This window comes from Bufo bufo, chromosome 1 (assembly GCF_905171765.1).
Source record: "Bufo bufo chromosome 1, aBufBuf1.1, whole genome shotgun sequence".
Classification (NCBI taxonomy): Eukaryota; Metazoa; Chordata; class Amphibia; order Anura; family Bufonidae; genus Bufo; species Bufo bufo.
Genome location: NC_053389.1, coordinates 74,644,010 through 74,656,874, shown reverse-complemented (window position 1 = coordinate 74,656,874; position 12,865 = coordinate 74,644,010).

Here is a 12,865-nt window from a genome sequence, read left to right as displayed (position 1 = left end):
ACAAGGTGTCGTTTGGATTGAGTCACTGTCAGCCTATTCACCTAAGGTTACGGTTATCGCCATCTCAGCAGAACTGTAAGTTCAGAGATCACATTGTAATGCTTAGACTGGAGAGGCAGAACAGTCAACAAATCAGGGAAGGGATCTTACAAGATCTGCAAAATATCTTTTAAGGGATCCTTGCTAGCTATGCATGTATAGTGAGATGTATATGGACACTGGAATATAGCAGAATATATGTACAAGCCTGTATACTCCAGCCAGCAAGTAAATCTCAGCATAAGATTCATCAGTATTCTGCACAGATTATTGAATAAACTGTTCATGCAACTGTTATTTAATCAGCTCCTAGACTGTCTGTATTGTCACATGCATTATGCCTGAAAGTCAATCTCTGTATACAATCAAAACTAACTTTGCAGCAGCCATTGCTAAACTTCTCTCTGACTCCCCCTCCCACTGGTTGCCTAGGAAACCCTCTCCCAGAGCCAGAAGATTTATACATTTCTATGCAAGCACATACCTTGTGATTTAACCCTCTGCTTGTTATCACAATGCACCAGCAAGGCAATGTACAATCTGAGGAACCTAATACACAGAAAGAACCTGAACTTCCAACAGCTCAGGAGTCAGATCCTCAAGGCCACATAAAACAAAAACGCTTAGTGAAGCCAACCTAGAAAGTCCAAGAGAACTATGAGGCTGACAAAGAAGAACTGCTGCAGAACATCAGTCACTCATGGTCTAAAACTATTGAATGCATGTCAGCTCTGTCTCAACCAACTCATAAGGTATTGCACCTAGAGGGCGCTGTTAAGCAGTTAAATGCTGCCTATAAGAACTACCAAAGACTGTCTGCTAAATATGCTGATCTCTTAAAGCGGTACAACACAGAAAATTCCTTAAAAGAATTACAGGAATTGAATGAGCTCAATCTTGAAAGAGACGATCTAGTAATACAAACAAGGACAAAAACAAATGTAAAAATCACACCTCTCCATGAATCTAGATCCCATCTCTCCATAACTTCTAATCGCTCCACACGATCTTCCAAATCCTTAAGATCAACATCTTCTACTCTCAGCCAACGACTCATCAAAGCTCGCGCTGATGCAGAAGCTTCTAAAATCCAGGCAGTTTTCGCCCAGAAGAAAGCGGAAATGGAAGCTGAGGCTGCACAGAAGGAAGCTGAGGCTGCACAGAAGAAAGCGGAAATGGAAGCTGAGGCTGCACAGAAGAAGGCGGAAATGGAAGCTGAGGCTGCACAGAAGAAAGCTGAGGCTGAAAAGAAGAGAGCAGAAATAGAAGTCTTAGAAAAACAATGTGAGCATGCCAAAGACATGGCAAGACTAAGAGTCTTAGAGCAGGCTGTAAGTGACAATGAAAGAGGTGCCAGTAGCCATCACTCTGTTATATCTTATGCATCAGTATCATCACAGACCTTATCAAAACTCCATCACTCTGTCATAGCAGCCAAAGAACTCAACCAAGGTGTTGTCTCTATATCTATTACACCTTCTCAAGTGGCAGAAATGGGTGCGAATAGAAATGACCTACCACACTATCGCATTAACCTGCCACCCTCTAACCAATCCACTATTATGCGGCTACAAACCAAAACACCTTTGGACCGTACACCAGCTCCAGTGTTAAACGCCTCAGTACCATCTTATGTTCCCAAGTCACTCAACGTCAATGTACCAGCTACTGCAACTAACTTTGTTCCGCCTGCAATTGTATACCCAAAGTCTGAAAACACAGACATGTTGCAGTTTGCCAAGTACATCCTTCGCAGAGAACTTACTAGGACGGGCCTCACCATGTTTGATGACAAACCTGTAAAGGCTGGAAATTCACCTTTAAAGCAACAATCAGCTAATTAGATATCACTGTTGCAGAAGAATTTGATCTACTCATCAGGTGGCTAGGTCCTCAGTCAGCTGAACGTATCAAGAGACTTAAAACCGTTTACATTTCGAATCCTGCTGCAGGTCTCGACGCTGCTTGGGACAGACTTGAACGTAGCTTTGGCAGCTCTGAGGCCATCGAAGATGCCTTACTCAAAAGGTTGCAAGGCTTCCCAAGGATTACAGCTAAAGAAAATCTAAAGCTTCAAGAACTTAGTGATATTCTACTAGAGCTTCAACTAGCTAAAGCTGACACCCACCTACCCGGTCTTAGTTACCTTGACACACCTCGTGGCATCAACCCTATTGTCCTTACGCTACCATATGGCATCCAAGAAAAATGGGTTAGTCAAGGGTCTACTTACAAGAAAAGGTATGGAGTAGCCTTTCCTCCCTTTTTCTACTTCTGTACCTTCATAAAGGAAATTGCGGACTCTAAGAATGACTCAAGTTTCTTCTACGGTGACTGTAACCCTCTTAGTCCACCTTCTCCAGGACCTGCAAACATGTGCATAACGCACAGAGACTGCAGGGGTCCAGTGTCAGTGAAAAAGACTGATGTTCAACCTGCACCTGCTACGGTTCTTCCGAAGACTGGACAAAACAAGAAACTTGAGGATCCGAATCGCCAATGTCTAAAACCCATGTCCAATGTTTAAAACCCATGTCCTGCCCAGTGGACACACTACTTGCTTTCCAAGACAACAACATCACTATAGTGTGAAAGAAAGACAGAGCGCATCATACTCAATGGTAGGAAAGCATTTATCTTTCGGGATGACAACATTGGTAACAGTGTTTGAAGTAACCACAAAAGACAATGAGTTAGCAGCCACAATGGAAGACAAGGAATTCTTGAGAACCATGAGTAAAGAGTTCTATCAAGATGATTCTAACAGCTGGGTGGCACCGCTACCATTCTGCACTCCAAGGAAGAGAATTCCAAATAATAGACAACACTCAGATTCACGGTTCATCTCTTTAGAGCACAACCTGAACCGGAAACCGTAGATGAAGAAACATTTTGTCGACTTTATGCAGAAGGTGTTTGACAGAGAGATCATGCTGAACCTGCACCCCCTCTTATACAAGGAGAAGAATGCTGGTACCTACCGTGTTTTGGTGTCTATCATCCTCGTAAGCCTGACCAGATTAGAGTGGTCTTTGACTCAAGCGCTCGCCATGAAGGCGTTTCTCTTAATGACAATGTTCTCTCTGGACCCAAATCTGAACAACAACCTCTTTGGAGTCCTACTCCACTTTAGACAAGAGCCAATTGCCATTATGGCCGACATTCAACAAATGTTTAATTGTTTCATCGTCCGTGAAGATAACAGAAACTTCCTCAGGTTCCGATGGTATCGCAATAATGATGTCAACAACGAGGTCATAGACTATCGGATGAAAGTTCACGTGTTCGGCAATAGCCCTTCCCCAGAAGTTGCCATTTATGGACTGAGAATAACTGCCCAAGAAGGCGAACAGGAGTTCGGGACGGATGCACGTCAGTTTGTGGAAAGGAACTTCTACGTGGATGACGGTCTTAAGTCCCTACCTACAGAAGAAGAGGCCATTGACCTTCTCACCAGAACAGAACCCAGAACATGCTCGCCACTGCCAACCTCAGACTACGCAAAATCATCTCCAACAGCAATAAGGTAATGGGAGCATTTCCTTCCGATGATCATGCTGTCAGTGCCAAGGAATTCCAACCAGAGTCTGACCTTTCCCTCACACAATGCAGCCTTGGATTTCTGTGGGATGTTAAGCAAGATACGTTCACATTTCAAACATCAGCTTGCGACAAGCCCTTCACAAAAAGAGGAGTACTGTCTGCAGTGAACAGTATCTACGACCCTTTGGGATTCATAGCACCCTTTACTATTCAGGGTAAGATATTACTCAGACAACTCACTACAGAGAACACTGACTGGGATACCCCTTTACCCAAGGAGAAACAACAAAGGTGGGAATCCTGGAAGCAGTCCCTCCAGGCATTGGAACAGTTCAAGATACCACGCTCTTACACTAGAGATCCATGTCTTTTCGGATGCATCCATGGAAGCCATAGCTGCTGTAGCTTATCTCCGAGCTGTACACTCTAACGGTAGAATAGGAGTAGGATTCGTCATGGGCAAAACCAAGTTAACTCCAAAACCTGCACATACCATCCTAAGGCTTGAACTCTGTGCAGCCATGTTAGCTGTTGAAATTGCTGAGCTTATAGAGCACGAAACAGACCTTGACATTGATTCCTTTGACTTTTACACAGATAGCAAAATCATGCTTAGGATACATACATAATCAAACAAGACAATTCCATGTGTATGTCGGCAATCGAGTGGAACACATCAGGAAATTCTCCACGCCAGAGCAATAGCACTATGTACCCACTGATCTTAACCCTGCCGACTTAGACAGTTGTGCAGTGCTTGCTGCTACATTTCTGGATATATCATGGATATCCCCACCAGTACTCTTGAATGAAGAATTCTTCTCAAGGCCTGTAGAGTCTATCTTTGAACTTGTCCAGCCGGACTCTGATAAGGAAATCAAGACCATTGCAGTTACACTTAACACCTCTGTGGAAGCAAAGGTAAAACTGAAATCTCGTTGATTTGAGCGGTTTTCTAAGTGGTCTTCGGCTGTACGAGCGACTGCACGTCTTATTCACATTGCTCATCACTTCGCAAACAAGGATAGCACAAATCAAGAGTGTCGTAAGTGGCACATTTGTAAAGGACTCCCCACTATTGCAGAGGTTGCTCAAGCGGAAAGAGTCATCATCCAATGTGTCCAACATGAAGTATATTCGCAAGAGATCCACAACTTGTCAAAAGGACTCAACCTATCCAAGGATAGCCCTTTATACCAGTTGAATGATTCAACTGGTATAAAGGGCTATCCTTGGATAGGTTGAGTCCTTTTGACAAGTTGTGGATCTCTTGCGAATGAATCCTATAATTGATCAGAATAAACTACATCGCGTTGGTCGCATTGCAAGGTCTACTGCGATTAGCGAGGAGCGGAATCCTCTCATCATTCCAGGCCGTCACCACGTTACTGCTCTTATAGTCATACATTACCATGAGCAAGTTCAACACCAAGGCCGGCACTTCACCGAAGGCGCAATGAGGTCTGCTGGTTTCTGGATAATCGGGATGAAAGATTTATGTCCTCCATACTCCATAAATGTGTCAAGTGCCAAAGACTAAGAGGAAAGCATCTAAATCAACAAATGGCAGAGCTACCAACAGACAGATTGAGTACCGAACCACCCTTTACCAATGTCGGTATTGACGTTTTCGGCCCCTGGACAATAGTTACACGTAAGACCCGTGGCGGAGTCGTTAATAATAAATGTTGGGCCGTGCTGTTCACTTGTTTGAGCATTCGTGCTGTGCACATTGAAGTTATAGAAACTATGGACTCTTCTTGCTTCATTAATGCCTTCAGAAGATTTGTTTCCATACGTGGACCTGTTAAGTTAATTAGATCCGACTGCGGAACAAACTTTAAAGGAGCAGAGAAAATAGAGAACTTCTTAAATACCAAGTGTAAGTGGGAATTCAACCCGCCTCACTCTTCTCACATGGGAGGTTCTTGGGAACGCATGATCGGGGTTTCGAGAAAAATCCTGGACTCTATGCTGCTGGATCACAAATCTCAGCTTACACATGAAGTCTTGGTCACCTTCCTTGCCGAGGTGTCTGCCATAATCAATGCTAGACCTCTGGTTCCTGTTTCCACGGACTCAGAGTCTCCAGTATTACTAACTCCATCTACTCAAAAGATCGGAATAGCTAGTATTCCTCCTCAGGACTTTGATTTTACCAATGTTTACAAACACCAATGGAAACGAGTTCAACATCTTGCTAATGCATTTTGGAGCCGTTGGAAGATGGAGTACCTTTGCAACCTTCAAAGTCGCAGAAAATGGCAAGTAAGCAAACCCAACCTGCAAGTTGGAGACATTGTTCTCTTCAAGAATAAGGACGTTCATCGTAATAATTGGCCTATGGGTCTTAGGCCTCTTTCACACTTGCGTTGTCCGGATCCGTCGTGCACTCCATTTGCCGGAAGTGCCCGGATCCGTAACACCGCAAGTGAACTGAAAGCATTTGAAGACGGATCCGTCTTCAAAATGCGTTCAGTGTTACTATGGCACCCAGGACGCTATTAAAGTCCTGGTTGCCATAGCAGTAGTGGGGAGCGGGGTAGCAGTATACTTACAGTCCGTGCGGCTCCCGGGGAGCTCCAGAATGACGCCAGACCTCCCCATGCGCATGGATGACGTGATCCATTCGATCACGTGATCCATGCGCATGGGGCGCCCTCACATCACTCTAAAGCGCCCCGGGAGCCGCACGGACGGTAAGTATACTGCTCCCCCGCTCCCCACTACACTTTACCATGGCAAACAGGACTTTAGTGTCCTGGCAGCCATGGTAACCATTCAGAAAAAGCTAAACGTCGGATCCGGTAATGCGCCAAAACAACGTTTAGCTTAAGGCCGGATCCGGATTAATGCCTTTCAATGGGCATTAATTCCGGATCCGGCCTTGCGGCAAGTGTTCAGGATTTTTGACCGAAGCAAAAAGCGCAGCATGCTGCGGTATTTTCTCCGGCCAAAAAACGTTCCGTTCTGGAACTGAAGACATCCTGAACGGATTTCTCTCCATTCAGAATGCATAGGGATAATCCTGATCAGGATTCTTCCGGCATAGAGCCCTGACGACGTAACTCTATGCCGGAACACAACAACGCAAGTGTGAAAGAGCCCTTATCGCAAAGACTATTCCAAGTAACGATGGTAAGGTACGGAAAGCAGAAGTCAAGGTAATGAAAGAAGGTTCTGCTAGACACTACTTCAGACCCATAAACGAGCTAGTACTGCTTCTGCCTAAACAGGAAGATGAACTCCTCACACCAGGTTGATTCAAAGGGAGGTAAGAAGGACTGGTGCTGTTGCTGCCTTCCCCTCTGAAGATGGACCCACAGAACTATCTACTTCCTACCGTTCCACTTCAAGAGCTTTTCTACAAGTATTGCAGTAATGTTTTCTTGTTTATGTTCCTTTGTTGCAGGTGTTCCAGTAGAAAAACATTTATATTTCATGGACTTGAACAAGATTATTATTTTTAGAAATGTTATTAGAAATCATAGATTTCGACGGGGAGTATCATGTTACACATGCATGGTTTGCCTTTTCATTATGTGTGTCCCTTCTTTCTTCCCCTACCTTCTACTCTCTCTCTTGTCTCCTCCCCTCTTCTTCATTCTGGCTTCACCCTTCATCTCAGCTACTTGCTTCTGTTAGCTGCTCACAGCATGATTTTTTGACCTATCCATTTGTTCATCGGTGTATGATCTGCACAGTTTGGAATAAACTTCTTCACGATCTACAAGGTGTCGTTTGGATCGAGTCACTGTCAGCAAATTCACCTAAGGTTACGGTTATCGCCATCTCAGCAGAACTGTAAGTTCAGAGATCACATTGTAATGCTTAGACTGGAGAGGCAGAACATCGCCCAACCTGGAGTTCCAACAGTGTTATCCTGCTGCTCACTCTGCCCATTACCCCCAGATACTATCCTGATTAAAAATTTGCACCCCCCATAGTAATACTGCCCCCTACAGTGCCCTCAACCGTGATAATGCTCCTGAAGAGTGCCCCCATTAGTAGAAGAGCCCTCCAGTATTAATAATGCCCTCACAGAGCCCCCAGTAGTAATAAGGACCCCTATTGTTCCCCCAGTGGTAATAAAGCTGTCTACAAACCGCTCACTAGTAATAAGGCCCCCATAGTACTCTTAGTAGAAATAAGGCGGATCTATAAGTCCCTCCTATAGAGCCCCCAGTAGTAATAAGAACGCCTATAATGTCCCCTGGATTTGAAGTGCCCCCTGTTGTTATATTCCTCCCTCCACCATACAGTCCCATGTAAATAACAGCGCACCATCTCTCCTGCCCCCTCCAAAATACAGTCCTATGTAAATAACATCACTCCCCTCCCTTCACCCCCTCCAACATACAGTCCCATGTAAATAAAACTATTTCCCTCCCTCCACCATACAGTCCTATGTAAATAACATCACACCAGCTCTCCAGCCTTCTCCAATATACAGTCCTATGTTAATAACATCCCTCTCTATCTACAGCCCTCTCCAAAATACAGTCCCATGTAAATAACATGACCTCTTCCCCAGCCACTCTCAACATTCAGTCCCAAATAAATAGCATCACTCCCTCCCTCAGACCCCTGTAACATTCAGTCCCATATACATAACATCACCCCCTCCCACAGCTGCCATCAACATACAGTCCAGGTAAATAACATCACTGCCCCCCCAGCCCCCTCTGACATACAGTCCCATGTAAATAACATCCCTCCCTCCCACAGCCGCCTCCAACATACAGTCCCATGTAAATAACATCCCCCTGCCCCAGCCCCCTCCAAGATACAGTCAATGTAAATAAAATAATCCCCTACCACAGCCGCCTTTAACATACAGTCCCATGTAAATAACATCACTCCCTCCTACAGCCACTATCAACATACAGTCCAATGTAAATAACATGACCCCCTCCCCAGTCACCTCCAACACACAGTTCCATGTAAATAACATCCCTCCCTTCAGCCCTAACATACAGTCCCAGTTAAATAACCACAACTGCTAGCATTGCTCTGCCTCTCCCTTTTCACTTACCTCTCCTGATGTAGCATACATCACCTCAGCTTCTTCCCCTCTTCACTGCCGCCCTCTCCTGTACTGGTCACATGATGGTGACATCATCGCAGGTCCTTCTCAACCACTGACTGTTTTACTGGTCACATGACCTGTGATGTCACCACAGGTCCTTCAGCTCTTCCACCGCATTAGATTCAATTGTATTGCCGTCCTGTGGATGGCAATACAGTTGTATTCAGCAGGCAGGCAGGACATTCGAGGCCTGGGACAAAACATCAGGGGCCCAGGCCTCAAATGTTTTAACCTAGAAACGCCCCTTGACTATGTTAGGCTACGTTCACATCACCGTTCTGGCTTTCCGTTCTCCTGCTCCGTCTAGGAGCAGGAGAACGGAAAGGACGGAAAAGGCACATAACTGACGCTAAACAGAGTCAAACGGAGCCCTTAGGACCCCATAGATTATAATGGGGTCTGTTATGTTTCCGCTCAGAAGATGATTTTTAAGCGGAGACAAAAGTCCTGCATGCAGGACTTTTGTCCCCCTAGGGAACTTAAATATGAAATCAGTCAATTATTTACATAATACAGTATATCATACTTTAACCTAACTCTTGCAGGGTGTAATAGAAGTACTAAGATAGCAGGCCTGGGCTCTTCACTAGGCTTCCAGTTACCATGGCAACCGCTCAACCCCTTCCCATACACTAAAACTTTAATTTACCAGACAGTATATTCCGTAGTGATTAGCACAGCTCGAAAAGTAAAGCATTGTGGGAAATCATGAAAAGCATCATATCATGAAAATCCATTTCCAGATAAGCAAGGCCTCTTTAACTCTGGCTGCATTAAAGTACGTAGTAGTTGCCAATTTGCCATATGCTCTAATATTTCAATTAGTGCAGGACTATTGATCATTTATACTGCTGAGAAGCATACACATTAAAATGAACTAAAAAACTATTAGCAATAGACAATCTCTTCATTTCAAACCTAAAATAAACACTTGAAAATAATCACCGCCATATATAAATGCCTGCTTATGGCTCTGTAATGACACCGTAATATCACAGAACTGCTAATCATAGAGCGACATGATGTCTAAATAAACAAGAAAATCAGCATTACGTGAATTATAATTGTAGACTGATAGCTCGACAAAAAACAAAGGAGCGAGCAAGCTACAACCTCGGGTGAATTACAGTTCACAGCATTCTCTTTTCTTCTTTCTTCCTGGGTCGGTGGGAGGATAGGGCAATCTTTTCACACTCCATGGTCCACCATCATGAGTATATCACCCTCTGGGGGCATTATGTCAATGAAGATATCATTGTTCTGTCTCAGCATCGGTTGTACCTGCGACAAGCTTCTTGTAGACCCAGTCTGTAAGGATGTGTGCGGCAGGTTGAATGATCACTTTAACAGATAGCTTACTCAATGAATAAAGACTCCAGAGGTGATTTTCAATGCTTCTTTATGCTTCAAGGTAGCAAGGATATAAACATAGAGGCTTTTTCATAGGTAAATTTCTAATGAAGTTACACAGCTCCCACACTCTGCAGTCTCCTCATAACAACTATACAAAATGGAGTTACAGCAGGAAATGGAGGGTGGGAACAACCAACTAGCCAGAAACAGCAGGGGTGTAAGGATCATACCAAATAATATAGTAACATAACATGTAATAACAACTGCTAGACAGTAAAAGCTGCGTGGCAGCACACTCCCCGCCTGGTATCGAGAGATACCACTATACACTACATTATTTTCTTTTAACATACTATTAACATTCTATACAGTAACATGCTATTTAACCTTCTCAAGTCTATAAGCTAGCTATAGTAAAGGTCTTAAGTGACTCCTTCACATAGCGTTGAATCAGAATTTTTGGACGCAGGCATAAGTAGGACTGTCTCGGTGACTGGTCTCAGGAAGGTTTTTGATGCCCCATCCTTAACGATCCTGACTTCCACACTTCAGACTCTTCCATCATCACTAGTAATGGCCTTTGTAATAAGTCCAACTGGCCACTGGATCCGGTGAGCTTGCTGGTCTTTTAACAGGACCAGGTCCCCTTCCTTTAAGTTAGGCTTCTGGGTTTGCCACTTTTTACGTCCTTGAAGAAGTGTGAGATATTCCTTCCTCCATCTGTCCCAGAAACAATCTGCAAGGTATTGAGCATATCTCCACTGACGTTTATATATGTCCTTTTCATCGAAGATACCCTTTGGCGCTGGAATCTGTCCAATATTCCGGCTCAATAATGTAGCTGGAGTTAAGATAGTCAGAAATTCTGGGTCTGTAGATACGGCGGTCAACGGTCTTGAGTTAATTATTGCTGCAACCTCAGCAAGAAATGTGGTGAGCACTTCATGGGTAAGGCGTGAAGAACTCACATCAAGCAACATTGAATCCAGTATGCGCCTTGCCATCCCAATCATGCGTTCCCATACTCCGCCCATGTGTGAAGAGTGTGGTGGGTTGAATTTCCACACGCAGCCTTGATCACTCAAATAACTTTCAACTTGTTGTTGGTCTATCTGTAACTCTCTACAAGCACCAATGAAGTTAGTTCCACAATCCGATCTCAACATCTTCACGGGACCTCTTAGAGCAAGAAATCTCCTTAGAGCATTGATAAAACTCGAAGTGTCCATTGACTCGATTACTTCGATATGTACGGCTCTTACACTTAAGCAGGTGAACATTACAGCCCATCTTTTGCTGTTGACTTGACCACCACGATTTCTTCTAGCCGTTACCGTCCATGGTCCAAATATATCGATTCCGACATATGCAAAAGGTGTATCTTCACTCAGTCTGTCTGCAGGTAGGTCAGCCATCTGTTGATACTGCTGTCTACCTCTTAACTTCTGACATTTGACACAGTTGTGAATGATCGTGGCTATTTGTCTTTTCACTCCAACTATCCAGAACCCTGCAACTCTGATTGCACCTTCTGTGTAGTGTCTTCCTTGATGTCTGACTCTCTCGTGGTAATGCCGGATAATCAAGGTTGCCAAATGGTGGCTTCTTGGTACTATCAAGGGGTTCTGTTCTCTTCTTGGCAAGTTTGACTTATTTAGTCGTCCACCGACTCGTAGCATGCCCTCATTGTCGATTATTGGGTTTAGTTTGAATAGTGGGCTACTCTTTGAGACTGGTCTATTGCCTCTCAAGCACTTAATCTCTTCTGCAAAGACTTCTTCTTGCACAAGACGTATGACGAATAACTCTGCCTTCTCATACTCTAACGCATTGGGTAACTCCTTGCAGGTGTGCCATCCATGACAAGACGATGTCTGATTAGACTTGCAGAAAGTCTTCGCAATATGACTCAATCTTGTTATAGTCTTCACCAATCTTTTCCAAGAAGAGAAACGTTCAAAACGTCTCACTTCCAAGTTTCTTCTTGAACAGATGTTGGAACTTAATGTTATTACTTCAGGGCGGATTTCTGGATCAGTATCTGGATCCACCAGGTGGAAATCAATATCTTCTTTTGAGTTTGTAGAAGACTGGTCCGTTAAAAACTTGGGTCCTGAAAACCAAATGGTTTGCGTGAGGACAACTGCTGGCACTGACCTCGTAGCAATATCTGCGGGATTCAAACCAGTCGGGACATAGTTCCATTGTTCAGGTCTACTGATTTTCCTTATTCGTTCTACCCTGTTAGCCACATACACATAGAACCTCCTTACACTGTTGCATATGTAGCCAAGTACGACTTTGCTGTCAGTGTAGTACTTAACCTGATCAATTTCAGCGTCCATTTCATTTTGCAGGAATTCTGCGACTTCAACAGCTAGGGTTGTGCCACACAATTCTAATCTTGGAATAGTGTGAGCAGGTTTTGGAGCTAACTTGGCTCTTCCTAGTAGAAAACCGACATAGGATCTCCCGGAGGGATCTATGATCTTGAGATAAGCCACAGCCGCTATAGCCTCGGTAGATGCATCACAAAAGATATGAATCTCTTTCCTCAGACTTCTTGAAATTGAAGTGGGTGAATAGCAGTGCGGGATATTAAGTTCTTCCAGTACTTTCATGGAGTTTCTCCATTTCTCTCATTTAGGCAGTAGGTCTACTGGCAGAGGGGCATCCCAATCTGTTACTCTCTCAGTAAGCTGGCGAAGTATGGATCTCCCTTGGACGGTAACTGGAGTCACAAAGCCTAGGGGATCGTAAAGGCTATTAACAGTTGACAGGACTCCTCGTCTGGTAAATGGCTTCTTGGCGTCAGAGACCTGAAAGGTGAATGTATCTGAA